General features: G+C 44.5%; 1 long non-coding RNA gene across 2 annotated transcripts in view; it reads right to left on the bottom strand.

The window, feature by feature from the left end:
- Positions 1-724: 724 nt before the first annotated feature.
- The window catches only part of LOC142470582 (uncharacterized), a 55,541-nt gene continuing 36,265 nt past the window's right edge, over positions 725-20,000 (bottom strand). For both annotated transcript variants that reach the window (XR_012789277.1, XR_012789278.1), the window contains exons 4-5: positions 1,205-1,365; positions 725-1,028 (exon numbers count right to left, since the gene is read on the bottom strand). This is a non-coding gene — a long non-coding RNA (uncharacterized LOC142470582). The remainder of the gene's footprint in view (positions 1,029-1,204; positions 1,366-20,000) is intronic.

Below are 20,000 nucleotides of genomic sequence, written 5' to 3'. Positions count from 1 at the left end.
GCTGCAATACTGCACAGTATATATATATAAACTGCATTACAATTCATGTATTTATGCCATCTGGTAGACACGCGAAGCATTGCAGCCTATTAAATCCTAATCATTATCATTTAACAGATCAGCCGCCCATCAGCCAGGCATGAACCCAGGCTGGGAAGGCAAATGCAACGGGGCTTGTCAGAGGTCAGGAGTGGCGCATTCCAGGTATCTGCCAGGTACATACCGGGTATTTGCTCGAATAAAGTGTGTCGGTGCAGTACTGAATTATAAGCAGAGTCAACTTTGCTGTCATGGTAGTGATGTACATTATTATTGTTAGATTACTACACAACATATGCAGTGTATGTACAATAGAACACTTAATTTTACAAAGCATTCCTGCATGAACATTGTATGTTGTATGGTGTTTAAAATAAATGTGCCAATTAGGTTCACATGTACATTTATGTTAAGATGGATAATGTACAGCTTGCCTGAAACATATCATTGTCATTTCGTTATGTGATGCTGATATTTAGCCATAGATACTCCCACTACACAAACTTCATGCTAATTATGTACACATGTCAATAACATTCTGATGTTATTCTTCTATATGTATTGTGTGTGTTGTAACCTATCAGCTAGGAGTTGTGAGGTTACAACAACCTTTCATTCATTCTTCTTTCAGACTGAGTCGAAACATCATTGCTACTTCAAGCATCATCTTTTAATTGGTCACAAATTAAAAATTATGGAAACATGTTATGTGTTCCACTATGAGAACAACTATCATTATATTGAAAAACAAGTGAAAGTTCCATGGCAGTTCATAATGTCTTTCTTTATTTGTAGAACCAGATGTTGCCGCTCAAGGACAAATTCACTCAATTGACCATGAAGCTGTTGCCACTCCTGGATTAACCCAGCATTCAAGTCCTCCTGCTCGTGACACCTACTCAGCTATTGCAGCTTCTGAAGAACGAATCTTGGGTGAAGAAAATCGTCGCCATTCAGAAATGATGTCAGTGCTTGAAAGGATGCTGTCACTGCATGAAAGGATGCATGAAAGGTCAATATCAGAACTGTCACAAATTCAAAAAGTCATCATCCAAGTTCCTAAAGAAATCCAAAATGTAAACAGGACATTACAAGTACTAGTTCTGAATGTCAGCCAAGCAAATCAGTTGCGAATGACAGCAAGAGAACAACAATTCCACTTTACCCCATCTGAGGATGGATCTTTACATACTGCAACTTTTTCTCCTGAGTCATCAGTTCTTCATTCCCGAGTTCTGGATGATAACGGTACAGTAGGTGCAAGTTCTGTGCAGGCCCCTCTCAACATCCAACCGCTTACATCTGTTCAAAATCTGGAACCGACACCTACAAATGAGACACGAAAAGAAAGTTAGGGCAACAATTACTACTAACCAGCTTTTGGAAAAAGATTAAAATACCAAAACAAGAAACTGCTCCACCATCACTCTTGCAATGTTTATCAACTGCTTCACAACTGCCACAGCCCACACCCAGTGCCCCTGAAGTGCCACAGCCCACACCCAGTGCCCCTGAAATGCAACAGCCCACACTTAGTGCCACTGAAGTGCAACAGCCCACACCCAGTGCCCCTGAAGTGCAACAGCCCACACTTAGTGCCACTGAAGTGCAACAGCCCACACCCAGTGCCCCTGAAGTGCAACAGCCCACACCCAGTGCCCCTGAAGTGCAACACTCCACACCCAGTGCCACTGAAGTTCCACAGCCCACACCCAGTGCCACTGAAGTGCCACAGCCCACACCTAGTGCCCCTGAAGTGCAACAGCCCACACCCAGTGCCACAGAACTGCCACAGGCCAGTACAAGTCGTACAGTTAAGGCCAGAGTAGTTGCCAAAGGGAAAAGGCAAACACAACAGCCAACAAGCAGGTCTGTGACTCGCTCTCAAAAGGATAAACAAAAATAAATAATCACATTCGCTAAATTTGTTGGTGTCCTGGTGCTGTTTACTGCAGACTATTTCATGCATAGTGTATGTATGATCATGTACAGATGCTTGATAACATACAAGTATGTCCTTGTACACATGAATGTTTAGAAATGCTCACTGACTGAATGAAGGCATATTTGATAACATATGAATATGTATTAATCATCAGTTGATTAATGGTATAACATTATTACACACTTGCCATGTTAATGGAAGCTGACATTCACTTAGCTCATGTTCAAGATGAGATGTATCTGGGTTATTTTTGTAATGTAGATAGTTATTTCATGCTAATATTATTGACATACAACTTTAAGTAACTACCCATATATAACAGCATACATTTTTATGTTATGTTTTCTGGTGTCTTAACTCTGTAAGACATTACTTACCTTAATCTTCTTTCATAGTTCATAATGTTGGCATGTGATCATGTATGATTTTTGGTTACAATAACAGATCTGTAAGTGTGTATTGTATTGTATTGTATGTCTTTATTTATATAGCGCCATTAGTGTACATAGCGCTTCACAGTAGTAATACATGTGGTAATCAAATAAATAACAAATAATATAAATAACAGATCATGGGAATAAGTGCTTTAGACATAAAAGTAACATTTCGGAAGAGGTGTCCCTGCCCCGAGGAGCTTACAGTCTAATTGGTAGGTAGGTAGAACGTACAGAGACAGTAGGAGGGAGTTCTGGTAAGTGCATCTGCAGGGGGCCAATCTTTATGTATCCTGTGTTCAGAATATCCACAGTGCTATTCATATGCTTCTTTAAGCAAGTGTGTCTTAAGGTGGGTCTTAAAGGTGGATAGAGAGTGTGCTAGTCGGGTACTGAGGGGAAGGGCATTCCAGAGGTGTGGGGCAGTCAGTGAAAAAGGTTTAAGGCGGGAGAGGGCTTTAGATACAAAGGGGGTAGAAAGAAGACATCCTTGAGAAGAACGCAAGAGTCTGGATGGTGCATAGCGAGAAATTAGGGATGAGATGTAAGGAGGGGCAGAAGAATGTACAGTAAAGCTTTAAAAGTGAGGAGAAGAATGGAGTGTGAGATGCGGGATTTGATCGGAAGCCAGGAGAGGGATTTCAGGAGGGGAGATGCTGAGACAGATCTAGGAAAGAGTAGAGTGATTCTGGCAGCAGCATTTAGGATAGATTGTAGGGGAGACAGGTGAGAGGCAGGAAGGCCGGACAGCAGGAGGTTACAGTAATCAAGACGGGAGAGAATGAGGGCCTGAGTCAGAGTTTTAGCAGTCGAACAACAGAGGAAAGGGCGTATCTTTGTTATATTGCGGAGGAAAAAGCGACAAGTTTTAGAAATGTTTTGAATGTGAGGGGCGAATATGAGAGAGGAGTCGAGTGTAACCCCTAGGCAGCGTGCTTGGGCTACTGGGTGAATGATTGTAGTTCCAACAGTAATGTGGAAGGAGGTAGTAGGGCCAGGTTTGGGAGGAAGTATGAGGAGCTCTGTTTTAGCCATGTTGAGTTTAAGGCGTCGGAGGGCCATCCAGGATGATATAGCAGAGAGACATTCAGAAACTTTGGTTTGTACAGCAGGTGTAAGGTCAGGTGTTGAAAAGTATATTTGTGTGTCGTCGGCAGAGGTGATAATTAAACCCAAAAGATGTTATTAGGTCACCTAGAGAGAGTGTGTACAGAGAAAATAGAAGAGGTCCCAGGACAGAACCCTGGGGTACCCCCACAGAGAGATCAATAGAGGAGGAGGAGGTGTTAGCAGAAGAGACACTAAAAGTACGATGGGAGAGGTAGGATGAGATCCAGGATGAGCTTTATTCCGAATACCTAGAGTATGGAGAATGTGGAGGAGAAGAGGGTGGTCCACTGTGTCAAATGCTGCAGAGAGGTTGAGTAATATGAGCAGAGTGTAATGACCTCTGTCTTTGGCAGCATGGAGGTCGTCAGTTATTTTAGTGAGGGCTGTTTCGGTGGAGTGGGCAGTGTGGAAGCCAGATTGTAGAGGGTCTAGGAGAGAATAGGTGTTGAGAAAATGGAGCAAGCGGGAGAATACAAGACGTTCAAGGAGTTTAGAGGCAAAAGGCAGGAGGGAGACAGGTCGATAGTTAGAAAGACAGGTAGGGTCAAGCTTGCTGTTTTTGAGTAATGGTATGACTGTTGCATGTTTGAAGGAGGATGGAAAGGTTCCAGAGCAGAGGGAGGAGTTAAAAATGTGTGTAAGCGTAGGGATTAAAGTAGGAGCTAGAGGTTTTAGGAGATGGGAGGGAATGGGGTCAAGAGGGCAAGTGGTAGAGGGAGAAGAGGCGATCAACAGCGACACATCCTCCTCTGAGACAGTGGAAAAAGAGTCAAGGAAGGCAGGAGGAGAGTTAGGAAGAGGTGTAGGATGGGGGGAAGAAACAGAGGGGATGTTCTGCCGTATGGATTCCATATTTTCCTTAAAATAGTCAGCAAAGTCCTGAGCGGAGATGGAGGAAGGAGAGGCAGCTGAGGGTGGTTTGAGTAGAGAAGAAGACAGAGAACAGTCGGCGTGGGTTAGACTTGTGCATGTTGATTAGAGAAGAAAAGTAGGCTTGTTTAGCTTGCGAGAGGGCAGAGTTGAAACAGGATAGCATAAATTTGTAGTGAAGGAAGTCTGCGAGAGTGTGAGACTTCCTCCAGAGGCGTTCAGAGGAACGAGTGGAGGAACGCAGCATGTGTGCATGTGTGCATGTGTATGAATATACTGCTGCGACACACTTTATTCGAGCAAATGACCAGTTTGTACCTGGCAGATAACTGGAATGCGCCGCTCCTCACCTCTGACAAGCCCCGTTGCGTTTGCCTTCCCAGCCACGGTTCATGTCTTGCTGACGGGGGCCTGATCTGTTAAATGATAATGATCAGGATTTAATAGGCTGCAATGCTTCGCGTGTCCACCAGATGGCACAAATTCATGAATTGTAATGCAGTATATATATACAGTACTGTATATACACAGTATATATAATATATACTGTATAACAACTACCCTATAACCCCTAACATACAGTACTGTACACATACAGTACTGTATATGCACATACATAAATGATACTACTGTATGGGCGGCGGGGGCGAGATGTGTTTGCAGCAGAGAGAGATCCGCTGCTCTCTCTCTGCGCAAACATCGGCACATTAAAAATTATTTTAAATACATTTTTATTGATAGTGTAGATGTGCAGGGGGTCGCCGGAGCTGAACCGCACTGGTTTCAGGTCGGGGGACCCCCTGCTCCCCGAGATACAGCCCCCTTTATGAGGTGCCGGTATCCCTCTGCTTGGTTTAAAGGTCCCGATCACGTGATCGCGGCCTGTAAACCAAGCAGAGCAGAGGGATACTGGCACCCCCTAAAGGGGCCTGTATCTCGGGGAGCAGGGGGTCCCCAGACCTGAAACCAGTGCGGTTCTGCTCCGGAGACCCTCTGCACATGTACAGCAGCGGCAGCTCTTATTCGAGCAAATGCCGCTGGCTGAATGAGGCTGGGAAGCGGGTAGCCGCGGCGCGTGGCGGCGCACTGTGACGTCACGGTCACAAGCGCGCCCGGCTTCCCCGTCTTCCCCGGCTTCCCCAGGCTTCCCCGACACCCCTGGAGTTCAAATCTAGGTAAGCGGGGGTGCGGGGAAGCAGAGGGGCAGAGTAGAAGCCGGGTTCGGGGTGTCTTTGGGGGGGTAATTGCGCGCGATGTGGAGGGGGGGTGCGTGGGGGAAACGCGGCGGCGCGCGTTTCTGACTGGCGGCAGCTGGGGTAGATCCCGGCATGCCGCCGGCATTTACTCGAATAAAAGATGTCGCTACTGTACAGTATAAATAAAACACATATATAAATAAACACTCGTTCTTTACCTTAGCGGCTATGCGCTATGGTAAAGAGGCAGCATTTCTGTATTTTAATAATATTGTACAGTGAGCAGGGGGTTCACTGAACAAGAAATTAATGCTCAGGGACCCCCCCTGCTCCTGCTCAATATTATTAAAAATACAGAAATGCTGCTTCATTACCATAGCGGATAGCTGCTAAGGCAATGAAGGGGTTAACCCACCGTGCCCGCTTTATTGTGGGTAGCGGGGATGGGTGAGGGGGGTATTTGGCCCTTGGTGTGAGTTTAGGACTTGCGGGGGGGTTGCGGGTGCACTTAACCCCTTCACGACCGTAGCAGTTAATACCGCTATGGTCATGAAGGGGTTAAGCCCTTCCGCTACCCCCCCGCAAGCCCTAAACAAGCACCGTTGGGGCTAATACCCCATTCACCCACCCCCGCTACCCACAATAAAAAAAAACTCACACACAGCAGCCGCCAAAAAATAAATAAATAAATCTAAATAAATAAATGACAATAAATACATTTGAAATACATTTTTATTGATTGTGTAGATGTGCCGGGGGTCTCCGGAGCTGAACCGCGTTGGTTTCAGGTCTGGGGACCCCCTGCTCCCCGAGATACAGCCCCCTTTATGAGGTGCCGGTATCCCTCTGCTTGGTTTAAAGGGCCCGATCACGTGATCGAGGCCTGTTAACCAAGCAGAGCAGAGGGATACCGGCACCCCCTAAAGGAGCCTGTATCTCGGGGAGCAGGGGGTCCCCAGACCTGAAACCAACACGGTTCTGCTCCGGAGACCCTCTGCACATGTACAGTATAAATAAAACACATATATAAATAAACACTCGTTCTTTACATTAGCGGCTATGCGCTATGGTAAAGAAGCAGCATTTCTGTATTTTAATAATATTGTACAGTGAGCAGGGGGTTCCCTGAGCCAGAAATTAATGCTCAGGGACCCCCCCTGCTCCTGCTCAATATTATTAAAAATACAGAAATGCTGCTTCATTACCATAGTGGATAGCCGCTAAGGCAATGAAGGGGTTAACCCACCGTGCCCGCTTTATTGTGGGTAGCGGGGATGGGTGAGGGGGGTATTTGGCCCTTGGTATGAGTTTAGGACTTGCGGGTGCACTTAACCCTTTCACGACCATAGCAGTTAATACCGCTACGGTCATGAAGGGGTTAAGCCCTCCCGCTACCCCCCCGCAAGCCCTAAACAAGCACCATTGGGGCTAATACCCCATTCACCCACCCCCGCTACCCACAATAAAAAAAAACTCACACACAGCAGCCGCCAAAAAATAAATAAATAAATCTAAATAAATAAATAAATAAATAAATGACAATAAATACATTTGAAATACATTTTTATTGATAGTGTAGATGTGCAGGGGGTCTCCGGAGCTGAACCGCGTTGGTTTCAGGTCTGGGGACCCCCTGCTCCCCGAGATACAGCCCCCTTTATGAGGTGCCGGTATCCCTCTGCTTGGTTTAAAGGTCCCGATCACGTGATCGCGGCCTGTAAACCAAGCAGAGCAGAGGGATACCGGCACCCCCTAAAGGGGCCTGTATCTCGGGGAGCAGGGGGAGCAGCAGGGATCTATAGATATATATATATACAGTATATATATACACACAGTATATACACACACATGATGAACCAATATACAAATACATGTAGAATGGTTATCAAAATCATACTGTCCTACAAATAACGCTTCTCTATACAGACAATAATAATAATCCATTTTATAATCCTAACTGATCTTACAATATAAAACATAACATTCCAATCCACACATTACATTGCATTTACATTGTATAAATTATTCATAAAATCTATGCACCATATACATTCTGCAAATGAATGTTAACAATATAATTGCAAGCTACTGTACCAGTAAATACAAACACTTCCAAACAAGTCAACTATTTTAACCAATCAAGTAAACAAAAATCAATATATACTGTAAGTACCAACCAGAAAACACAATTTAAAACCAAAGCTAACCCTTACAATACCAAGGATTACATCTACACTGGCGACACAGTTTATTACACTGCGGCCAGATCCGCAAGCCGGGAGATTTCCCGGCTTGCTAGTGGCCGCCCCTCGGCGTGCCGCGCGTCATAGACGCGCGGTCACGCGTCTTCGGGAGCGTGCGCCCCCTGCACGCGCGTCCAGGGGCTCCCCGAGGGAGCCCTGGTGTCCCGCGATCGCGGGACAGCGGCAGGGGGTTCCGGGGGACCCGGCGGACCCGGCAGCGGTATGGAGAGCGCCCCGATCGGAGGGCGCTCTTCCGCTGCTTCGGCGCGCGCCTGTCACTCTCGGGCGCGCGCCAGGCTACTGCTGCGGCACAGAATGGGCAAATGCTCGAATAAACTGTGCCGCAGCAGTATCTAATTGTAAAAAACCTTATACATTATACACAGCATTGCAATAAACAACATACATGATGAACAATACAGTACATCCCCTGTATCTCCCTGCCTTCAGTGTAATCTGTTTAAAGCCCCCTCCCCCCTAATGTTTCTGTTAAACAGATTACACTGAAGGCAGAGAGATGTAAAGCCCCCTCCCCCCTAATGTTTCTGTTAAACAGATTACACTGAAGGCAGAGAGATTTAACAGAAACATACATTAGGGGGGAGGGGTCTTTAAACAGATTACACTGAAGGCAGAGAGATGTTTCTGTTACAGTAAATCTCCCTCCCTGCATTGCTGTCAGTGCAGTGTATGTAAATGTGGGTAGGGGGGGACCCAATGTGCATACTGTGAGGTCTAACCACCCTCAACCCCTACCCACATACCGTTACCCCCCCTATCCTGGCCATGGCCCCTCCGCTTCTGCAAAACAGAGACAAAAATTAAAACATCCAAAGTAATGTCCCCTAACCCCTTAATCACCATAGCGGTTATTAACCGCTACAGTCATGAAGGGGTTAACCCACCCTCACCCACCACTCGGGATGCCTACATACCCTCCCACACTAACCCCCCCCCGTGAGGCCTAAGCACCCAGTCAGTACCCACAAGGGAGGCCTACCCACATACCGTTGGGGAAACACCCCACCCCCAGTACCCACAATAAAAACAGTACAATGACCCACAATAAACAGCATTATATTTATTAAATACATTACCCACCCCCTGTGCACCCCCCATAAATACAAGATTTATCCTTTTACATACAGGGTTCATAACGCAGCCCCACGCTAGTCCCCGGTGGGCTGGCAGGGCACCTGGACAGACCTACAGTTTACCAGCAGCCCTTTTTACACAGGTTCTGGAGGCCTGCTGGTGGATCCTGCCAGCACCATGGCACCCAGGTGGTCTCCTTGGGGCACCGTGGGCCACAATTGGGTCCCCACGTAGGCCCAAGGATGTCTGGGAGCCCCGAGTCAAACCCACAGGTGTCTGCGGGGCCTTGGGTGGTTCCCTCGGGGGTCTGGGGAACTCACGGGTGCTCACTACGGGTCCGCGGTGCCCCCACAGAAGTGGGACCACACATCATCATCCCCGCACCTACGGGTCGGCGGTGCCCCCACAGAAGTGGGACCACACATCGTCATCCCCTCAGACTACGGGTCCGCGGTGCCCCCACAGAAGTGGGACCACACATAATCATCCCCGCATGTGTCACCCGTGGAACCACCAGCCTGATACCCTTGGGATACCCGAGAATATGCGGAGGTGGTCTCCATAGGCCCCACGCAGAACCACGGAATCAAACCCTGAATGTAAAAAAATAAACCTGGCCTATACATTCAATACATACACCCTCCCCCCCAACACCTACAGTACAATAATGTGAAAAATAACTATTATCCAGATATGGATAATAGATTAATTGCCCATTATTAAAAACATTAACTATCATATACAAATAAATAAAGTACTACTGACCTCATCAATACGAAGTGTCCGTTGCCAGCAAAATCCTTGTCTTGTCCACAACATACATAGCAAATACAAAGCCAATACATTGCAATTACATTCAGATATCAATTAACCCCTTAAACACCTTATCAGATAATAACCGCAAAGGTAATTAAGGGGTTAAGCCACACAGGACCGATACCCACCCTTCACCCATGAATTTGTACTGTGGCTTCATCATGCAACTATATATATATACTGTATATATATACAGAGAGACAGAGAGAAAGAGAGAGAGAGAGAGAGAGAGAGAGAGATATACAGTATATATATATATATATATATATATACACACGTTATATACACACCCATGATAAACCCATATACAGTACAAATAAATGTAGAAGGGTTATCAAAAGCATACTGCCCTACAACCAAACACTTCTCCATACAGACACTACAGTACATTAAAATCAATTTCCTTTAAAAATCCTAACTGATCTCACAATCTACTGTATATCATCACAAACCAATGAAAAACCTCACATTCCAATATATACAGTATGATGCATAAAATCTATGCACCATATACATTCTGCAAATGAATCAACCAAGTAAACAAAAATCAAAAGCCAATACATTGCAATTACATTCAGAAATCAATTAACCCCTTAAACACCTTATCAGATAATAACCGCAAAGGTGATTAAGGGGCTAATCCACACAGGCCCGATACCCACCATCAACCATGAATTTGTACAGTGGCTTCATCATGCAACTATATATATATATATATATATATATATATATATATATATATATATATATATATATATATATATATATATATATATATATATATATATATATATACTGTATATATATACACAGAGAAATATATATATATATATATATATTTATATATATATATATATATATATACACAGTATATATATATATATACACACGATGAACCAATATACAAATAAATGTAGAAGGGTTATCAAAAGCACTGTCCTACAACCAAACACTTCTCCATACATACACACTAAATTAAAATCAATTTCCTTTAATATTCATAACTGATCTCTCAATCTAAATCATCACTAAACCTCTAAAAAGCCATTTAAACAACTTACATTCCAATATAAATGATGCCTAAATATCTATGCACCATATACATTCTGCAAATTGATCAACCAAGTAAACAAAAATCAATTAGCAATCATTATTTACATCCCTAAATAATTCACACTAGATCCCGAACAATAAAACCATTAACAAATTCACGCCTAGAGCAGAACAATTAAGCCTTTGAAAAAATATAAGTACCGACAAAAATACAACCTTTACAAACCAAGCCTATCCCTGACCTTCCTCAAACACACAATACAATACCAAGGAATACATCTATCTAATTTTAAAATACTTTAAACTCACAATAAAGCATAGCAGCATACACAAAATAATTTAAAACACATCTAATCCAGCTTTTAAAACAACATCATTTCTTACCCTGTACTGTACTGTATGTATATATCTCTCTAGACATATATACATACATACATACAGTGGCAAGAAATGATATACCAGAAAAAAAAATAATACACATGTTAAAAAACCTTTTGAAAAAATTAACATGTTAAATAAAATACATTTCTTTACTGTAGTTCACTTACCATTACTTGCCCCCACCGACTCCCGTTGCGCAGCTTACTCACGAACCAATCCACGATCAGGAACCCATAAAATAAAAAACCATAAAATAATAAACATTAAACTAAAAATCCAAATCAATCCACGGGTCTTCTATCTGTAATCCATCTTCATCTGTGTTCTTCTTTCTTCTATCTCCTTCCAGCGGGGCGGGGCGGGGTCTTCTCCCCGTCTGCGGCCACGCCCTGGTCTTCTTTCTTGGCCGGAGGTCCTTCCTCCGCGGCGTCTGGCTTCAAAATGAGACGACATAGGCTTTTAAAGGCCTATGACGTCACATTTTGCGTCATGAAAAGGCACATGGCCGCCCTCACATGGTATGGTAGCCAATCAGAGTAGGGATAAAGTTCCCACGCTTTGATTGGCTACCATACCATGTGAGGGCGGCCATGTGCCTTTTCATGACGTCATCTTAAAGGCAATTGAAGCAAAGCCATTCTGATTGACTGTGCTTTCATTCCCTTTAAGTGACGTCATCATTTTTTTTTTGTCGGCCAAAACAAAGGGATTCACTTTCTGTTTTATATATATATATGTATGTGTATATATATATACAGTATATATATTATATACACATATGAGAGAGGTCCCGTGTGGAGGACCGAAACGTTGGTTTATATGTCACATTAAATACCATTTTTTTGACTATCTTCTGGAGTGCTGCCTCTGAAATCTACTTACACGGTATCGTATAGCCTATTTGATTTATATAGGATTAGCACCCACCTATATCTACCTGACGGAGTGCCTTGTTCTCATTTATTCACTATATATATATATATATATATATATATATATATATATATATATATATATATATATATATGTATATATATAGTTGCATGATGAAGCCACTGTACAAATTCATGGGTGAGGGTGGGTATCGGGCCTGTGTGGCTTAACCCCTTAATCACCTTTGCGGTTATTATCTGATAAGGTGTTTAAGGGGTTAATTGATATCTGAATGGAATTGCAATGTATTGGCTTTTGATTTTTGTTTACTTGGTTGATTCATTTGCAGAATGTATATGGTGCATAGATTTTATGCATCATATATATTGGAATGTGAGGTTTTTCATTGGTTTGTGATGATATACAGTAGATTGTGAGATCAGTTAGGATTTTTAAAGGAAATTGATTTTAATGTAGTGTCTGTATGGAGAAGTGTTTGGTTGTAGGGCAGTATGCTTTTGATAACCCTTCTACATTTATTTGTACTGTATATTGGTTTATCATGGGTGTGTATATAACGTGTGTATATATATATATATATATATATATATATATATACTGTATATCTCTCTCTCTCTCTCTCTTTCTCTCTGTCTCTCTGTATATATATACAGTATATATATATAGTTGCATGATGAAGCCACAGTACAAATTCATGGGTGAAGGGTGGGTATCGGTCCTGTGTGGCTTAACCCCTTAATTACCTTTGCGGTTATTATCTGATAAGGTGTTTAAGGGGTTAATTGATATCTGAATGTAATTGCAATGTATTGGCTTTGTATTTGCTATGTATGTTGTGGACAAGACAAGGATTTTGCTGGCAACGGACACTTCGTATTGATGAGGTCAGTAGTACTTTATTTATTTGTATATGATAGTTAATGTTTTTAATAATGGGCAATTAATCTATTATCCATATCTGGATAATAGTTATTTTTCACATTATTGTACTGTAGGTGTTGGGGGGGAGGGTGTATGTATTGAATGTATAGGCCAGGTTTATTTTTTTACATTCAGGGTTTGATTCCGTGGTTCTGCGTGGGGCCTATGGAGACCACCTCCGGGTATTCTCGGGTATCCCAAGGGTATCAGGCTGGTGGTTCCATGGGTGACACATGCGGGGATGATCATGTGTGGTCCCACTTCTGTGGGGGCACCACGGACCCGTAGTCTGCAGGGATAACGATGTGTGGTCCCACTTCTGTGGGGGCACCACCGACCCGTAGGTGCGGGGATGATGATGTGTGGTCCCACTTCTGTGGGGGCACCGCGGACCCGTAGTGAGCACCCGTGAGTTCCCCAGACCCCCGAGGGAACCACCCGAGGCCCCGCAGACACCTGTGGGTTTGACCCGGGGCTCCCAGACATCCTTGGGCCTACCGTGGGGACCCAATTGTGGCCCACGGTGCCCCAAGGAGACCACCTGGGTGCCATGATGCTGGCAGGATCCACCAGCAGGCCTCCAGAACCTGTGTAAAAAGGGCTGCTGGTAAACTGTAGGTCTGTCCAGGTGCCCTGCCAGCCCACCGGGGACTAGCGTGGGGCTGCGTTATGAACCCTGTATGTAAAAGGATAAATCTTGTATTTATGGGGGGGGCACAGGGGTTGGGTAATGTATTTAATAAATATAATATTGTTTATTGTGGGTCATTGTACTGTTTTTATTGTGGGTACTGGGGGTGGGGTGTTTCCCCAACGGTATGTGGGTAGGCCTCCCTTGTGGGTACTGACTGGGTGGTTAGGCCTCACGGGGGGGGGTTAGTGTGGGAGGGTATGTAGGCATCCCGAGTGGTGGGTGAGGGTGGGTTAACCCCTTCATGACTGTAGCTTTTAATAACCTCTATGGTGATTAAGGGGTTAGGGGACATTACTTTGGATGTTTTAATTTTTGTCTCTGTTTTGCAGAAGCGGAGGGCCATGGCCAGGATGGGGGGGTAACGGTATGTGGGTAGGGGGTGAGGGTGGTTAGACCTCACAGTATGCACATTGGGTCCCCCCCCTCCCCACATTTACATACACTGCACTGACAGCAATGCAGGGAGGGAGATTTACTGTAACAGAAACATCTCTCTGCCTTCAGTGTAATCTGTTTAAAGACCCCTCCCCCCTAATGTATGTTTCTGTTAAATCTCTCTGCCTTCAGTGTAATCTGTTTAACAGAAACATTAGGGGGGAGGGGGCTTTACATCTCTCTGCCTTCAGTGTAATCTGTTTAACAGAAACATTAGGGGGGAGGGGGCTTTAAACAGATTACACTGAAGGCAGGGAGATACAGGGGATGTACTGTATTGTTCATCATGTATGTTGTTTATTGCAATGCTGTGTATAATGTATAAGGTTTTTTACAATTAGATAGATGTAATCGTTGGTATTGTAAGGGTTTGCTTTGGTTTTAAATTGTGTTTTCTGGTTGGTACTTACAGTATATATTGATTTTTGTTTACTTGATTGGTTAAAATAGTTGACTTGTTTGGAAGTGTTTGTATTTACTGGTACAGTAGCTTGCAATTATATTGTTAACATTCATTTGCAGAATGTATATGGTGCATAGATTTTATGCATCATTTATACAATGTAAATGCAATGTACTGTGTGGATTGGAATGTTATGTTTTATATTGTAAGATCAGTTAGAATTATTAAATGGATTATTATTATTGTCTGTATAGAGAAGCGTTATTTGTAGGACAGTATGATTTTGATAACCATTCTACATGTATTTGTATATTGGTTCATCATGTGTGTGTATATACTGTGTGTATATATATACTGTATATATCTTTATATATATATATATATATACATATATATATATATATGTATGTATGTATACAGTATATATATACACAGTATATACTGTATATGTATAGGGATTGTTATTATATATATACTGTATATATATACAGTATATATTTATTTCTCTTCGTGTATTTATTTATTTATTTAGATTTATTTATTAATTGTGGGGCTGTTGTGCGTGAATTTTTTTTATTGGGGGTAGCGGGGGTGAGGGGGGTGTTTGGCCCTTGGTGTGAGTTTAGGACTTGCAGCAGCAGCACAATTAATAAATAAATCTAAATAAATAAATAAATAAATGAATATAAATAAATACATTTAAAATACATTTTGATTGATAGTGTAGATGTGCAGAGGGTCTCCGGAGCTGAACTGCGTTGGTTTCAGGTCTGGGGACCCCCTGCTCCCCGAGATACAGCCCCCTTTATGAGGTGCCGGTATCCCTCTGCTTGGTTTAAAGGGCCCGATCACGTGATCGAGGCCTGTTAACCAAGCAGAGCAGAGGGATACCGGCACCCCCTAAAGGAGCCTGTATCTCGGGGAGCAGGGGGTCCCCAGACCTGAAACCAACACGGTTCTGCTCCGGAGACCCTCTGCACATGTACATCTATAGATCCCTGCTGCTCCCCCTGCTCCCCGAGATACAGGCCCCTTTAGGGGGTGCCGGTATCCCTCTGCTCTGCTTGGTTTACAGGCCGCGATCACGTGATCGGGACCTTTAAACCAAGCAGATGGATACCGGCACCTCATAAAGGGGGCTGTATCTCGGGGAGCAGGGGGTCCCCAGACCTGATACCAATGCGGTTCAGCTCCGGAGACCCCCTGCACATCTACACTATCAATAAAAATGTATTTCAAATGTATTTATTGTCATTTATTTATTTATTTAGATTTATTTATTTATTTTTTGGCGGCTGCTGTGTGTGAGTTTTTTTTTATTGTGGGTAGCGGGGGTGGGTGAATGGGGTATTAGCCCCAACGGTGCTGGTTTAGGGCTTGCGGGGGGGTAGCGGGAGGGCTTAACCCCTTCATGACCGTAGCGGTATTAACTGCTACGGTCGTAAAGGGGTTAAGTGCACCCGCAACTCCCCCGCAAGTCCTAAACTCACACCAAGGGCCAAATACCCCCCTCACCCATCCCCGCTACCCACAATAAAGCGGGCACGGTGGGTTAACCCCTTCATTGCCTTAGCGGCTATCCGCTATGGTAATGAAGCAGCATTTCTGTATTTTTAATAATATTGAGCAGGAGCAGGGGGGGTCCCTGAGCATTAATTTCTGGCTCAGGGAACCCCCTGCTCACTGTACAATATTATTAAAATACAGAAATGCTGCCTCTTTACCATAGCGCATAGCCGCTAAGGTAAAGAACGAGTGTTTATTTATATATGTGTTTTATTTATACTGTACATGTGCAGAGGGTCTCCGGAGCAGAACCGCACTGGTTTCAGGTCTGGGGACCCCCTGCTCCCCGAGATACAGGCCCCTTTAGGGGGTGCCAGTATCCCTCTGCTCTGTTTGGTTTACAGGCCGCGATCACGTGATCGGGACCTTTAAACCAAGCAGAGGGATACCGGCACCTCATAAAGGGGGCTGTATCTCGGGGAGAAGGGGGTCCCCAGACCTGAAACCAGTGCGGTTCAGCTCCGGAGACCCCCTGCACATCTACACTATCAATAAAAATGTATTTCAAATGTATTTATTGTCATTTATTTATTTATTTATTTAGATTTATTTATTTATTTTTTGGCGGCTGCTGTGTGTGAGTTTTTTTTTATTGTGGGTAGCGGGGGTGGGTGAATGGGGTATTAGCCCCAACGGTGCTTGTTTAGGGCTTGCGGGGGGGTAGCGGGAGGGCTTAACCCCTTCATGACCGTAGCGGTATTAACTGCTACGGTCGTGAAGGGGTTAAGTGCACCCGCAACCCCCCCGCAAGTCCTAAACTCACACCAAGGGCCAAATACCCCCCTCACCCATCCCCACTACCCACAATAAAGCGGGCACGGTGGGTTAACCCCTTCATTGCCTTAGCGGCTATCCGCTATGGTAATGAAGCAGCATTTCTGTATTTTTAATAATATTGAGCAGGAGCAGGGGGGGTCCCTGAGCATTCATTTCTGGCTCAGGGAACCCCCTGCTCACTGTACAATATTATTAAAATACAGAAATGCTGCCTCTTTACCATAGCGCATAGCCGCTAAGGTAAAGAACGAGTGTTTATTTATATATGTGTTTTATTTATACTGTACATGTGCAGAGGGTCTCCGGAGCAGAACCGCACTGGTTTCAGGTCTGGGGACCCCCTGCTCCCCGAGATACAGGCCCCTTTAGGGGGTGCCAGTATCCCTCTGCTCTGTTTGGTTTACAGGCCGCGATCACGTGATCGGGACCTTTAAACCAAGCAGAGGGATACCGGCACCTCATAAAGGGGGCTGTATCTCGGGGAGAAGGGGGTCCCCAGACCTGAAACCAGTGCGGTTCAGCTCCGGAGACCCCCTGCACATCTACACTATCAATAAAAATGTATTTCAAATGTATTTATTGTCATTTATTTATTTATTTATTTAGATTTATTTATTTATTTTTTGGCGGCTGCTGTGTGTGAGTTTTTTTTTATTGTGGGTAGCGGGGGTGGGTGAATGGGGTATTAGCCCCAACGGTGCTTGTTTAGGGCTTGCGGGGGGGTAGCGGGAGGGCTTAACCCCTTCATGACCGTAGCGGTATTAACTGCTACGGTCGTGAAGGGGTTAAGTGCACCCGCAACCCCCCCGCAAGTCCTAAACTCACACCAAGGGCCAAATACCCCCCTCACCCATCCCCACTACCCACAATAAAGCGGGCACGGTGGGTTAACCCCTTCATTGCCTTAGCGGCTATCCGCTATGGTAATGAAGCAGCATTTCTGTATTTTTAATAATATTGAGCAGGAGCAGGGGGGGTCCCTGAGCATTCATTTCTGGCTCAGGGAACCCCCTGCTCACTGTACAATATTATTAAAATACAGAAATGCTGCTTCTTTACCATAGCGCATAGCCGCTAAGGTAAAGAACGAGTGTTTATTTATATATGTGTTTTATTTATACTGTACATGTGCAGAGGGTCTCCGGAGCAGAACCGCACTGGTTTCAGGTCTGGGGACCCCCTGGTTCCCGAGATACAGGCCCCTTTAGGGGTTGTGCCGGTATCCCTCTGCTCTGCTTGGTTTACAGGCCGCGATCACGTGATCGGGACCTTTAAACCAAGCAGAGGGATACCGGCACCTCATAAAGGGGGCTGTATCTCGGGGAGCAGGGGGTCCCCTGACCTGAAACCAGTGCGGTTCAGCTCCGGAGACCCCCTGCACATCTACACTATCAATAAAAATGTATTTAAAATAATTTTTAATGTGCCGATGTTTGCGCAGAGAGAGCGCAGCGGATCTCTCTCTGCTGCAAACACATCTCGCCCCCGCCGCCCATACAGTAGTATCATTTATTTATGTGCATATACAGTACTGTATGTGTACAGTACTGTATGTTAGGGGTTATAGGGTAGTTGTTATACAGTATATATATATATATACAGTATATATACTGCATTACAATTCTTTATAGGGGACGGCTTCAAAGAGAACAGCTCGCAAGCGCCACCATGTGTTTTTACACGGCATTGCAGTATTGCAGCCAGCCGGAATAAAATGCTTAAATCCCTGCCGGGAAAATAACGGAATGCACTCTAGCAGAAAACGATCAGAAACCTGAATACACCTGGGTATACCCGAATTCGCGGGACTAGCCGAGCGAGAATAAAGTGTGTCGCCACTGTATCTGTAGTCTCTCTGTTTCTCTATGGATATATGTATACACACAGAGACACACACACACACACACACACACACACACACACACACACACACACACACACACACACACACACACACACACACACACACACACACACACACACACACACACACACACTGTGTGTGTGTGTATATATATATATATATATATACAGTGTTCGACAAATCACCCAAAAATCTACTCGCCCAACCAAAAAATCTACTCGCGACCTAGTCCCGCCCCCAACCCCGCCCCTAGTCCCGCCCCCAACCCCGCTTTAAAATAAAATATATAATTAAAATACATTTAATAAATTCCTAGTCAGAACAACATTCGTTTTTGACAAATGTATTTAGTGTGTGTGTGTGTGTGTGTGTGTGTGTGTGTGTGTGTGTGTGTGTGTGTGTGTGTGTGTGTGTGTGTGTGTGTGTGTGTGTGTGTGTGTGTGTGTGTGTGTGTGTGTGTGTGTGTGTGTGTGCAAGTGTCGGATCTAGAAATAAAAGCCAGGTGTGAATGACTAGTTTCCTGAACCCCTTAACCAGTGTCTGGACGCCTCACTTCCCAATATCTAAAGCAGTAATCCCGCCTGGGATCTTACCTGATCCGCAGTCCCTCAATGTCCAGGTACCTCATTCCCGCAATGTTATACATTGGAGGGGATGTGTTCCCTACCTGTCTTCTGGGTTAGGGGGGATTCCGATGTCTTCCGTGTGACGCTTGAGTCAGATCTGGAAGAAAGCAGTATAGGTTATTTCTGTGTAGGTATAGGGTAGTTAAGATATATAGGTTAAATAAGAGATCCAGATCCAGAGTGTGAGACAGAGAGAGTGTGGGTGAGAGACAGAGAGAGTGTGAGAGAGAGAGACATAGAGAGGGTGAGAGAGAGAGACAGAGAGAGGGTGAGAGAGAGACAGAGAGAGGGTGAGAGAGAGACAGAGAGAGGGTGAGAGAGAGACAGAGAGAGAGACTGAGAGAGAGACAGAGAGAGGGTGAGAGAGAGAGAGGGGAGAGACAGAGAGGAGAGGGACAGAGAGGAGAGAGACAGAAAGGAGAGAGACAGAGAGGAGAGAGACAGAGAGGAGAGAGACAGACAGAGAGGAGAGAGACAGACAGAGAGGAGACAGACAGACAGAGAGGAGAGAGACAGACAGAGAGGAGAGAGACAGACAGAGAGGAGAGAGACAGACAGAGAGGAGAGAGACAGACAGAGAGGAGAGAGACAGACAGAGAGGAGAGAGACAGAGGGGGGTGACAGAGAGACAGAGAGGG

Source organism: Ascaphus truei, chromosome 1 (genome assembly GCF_040206685.1).
Source record: "Ascaphus truei isolate aAscTru1 chromosome 1, aAscTru1.hap1, whole genome shotgun sequence".
Classification (NCBI taxonomy): Eukaryota; Metazoa; Chordata; class Amphibia; order Anura; family Ascaphidae; genus Ascaphus; species Ascaphus truei.
This window is presented reverse-complemented; position numbering and strand designations above follow the sequence as displayed.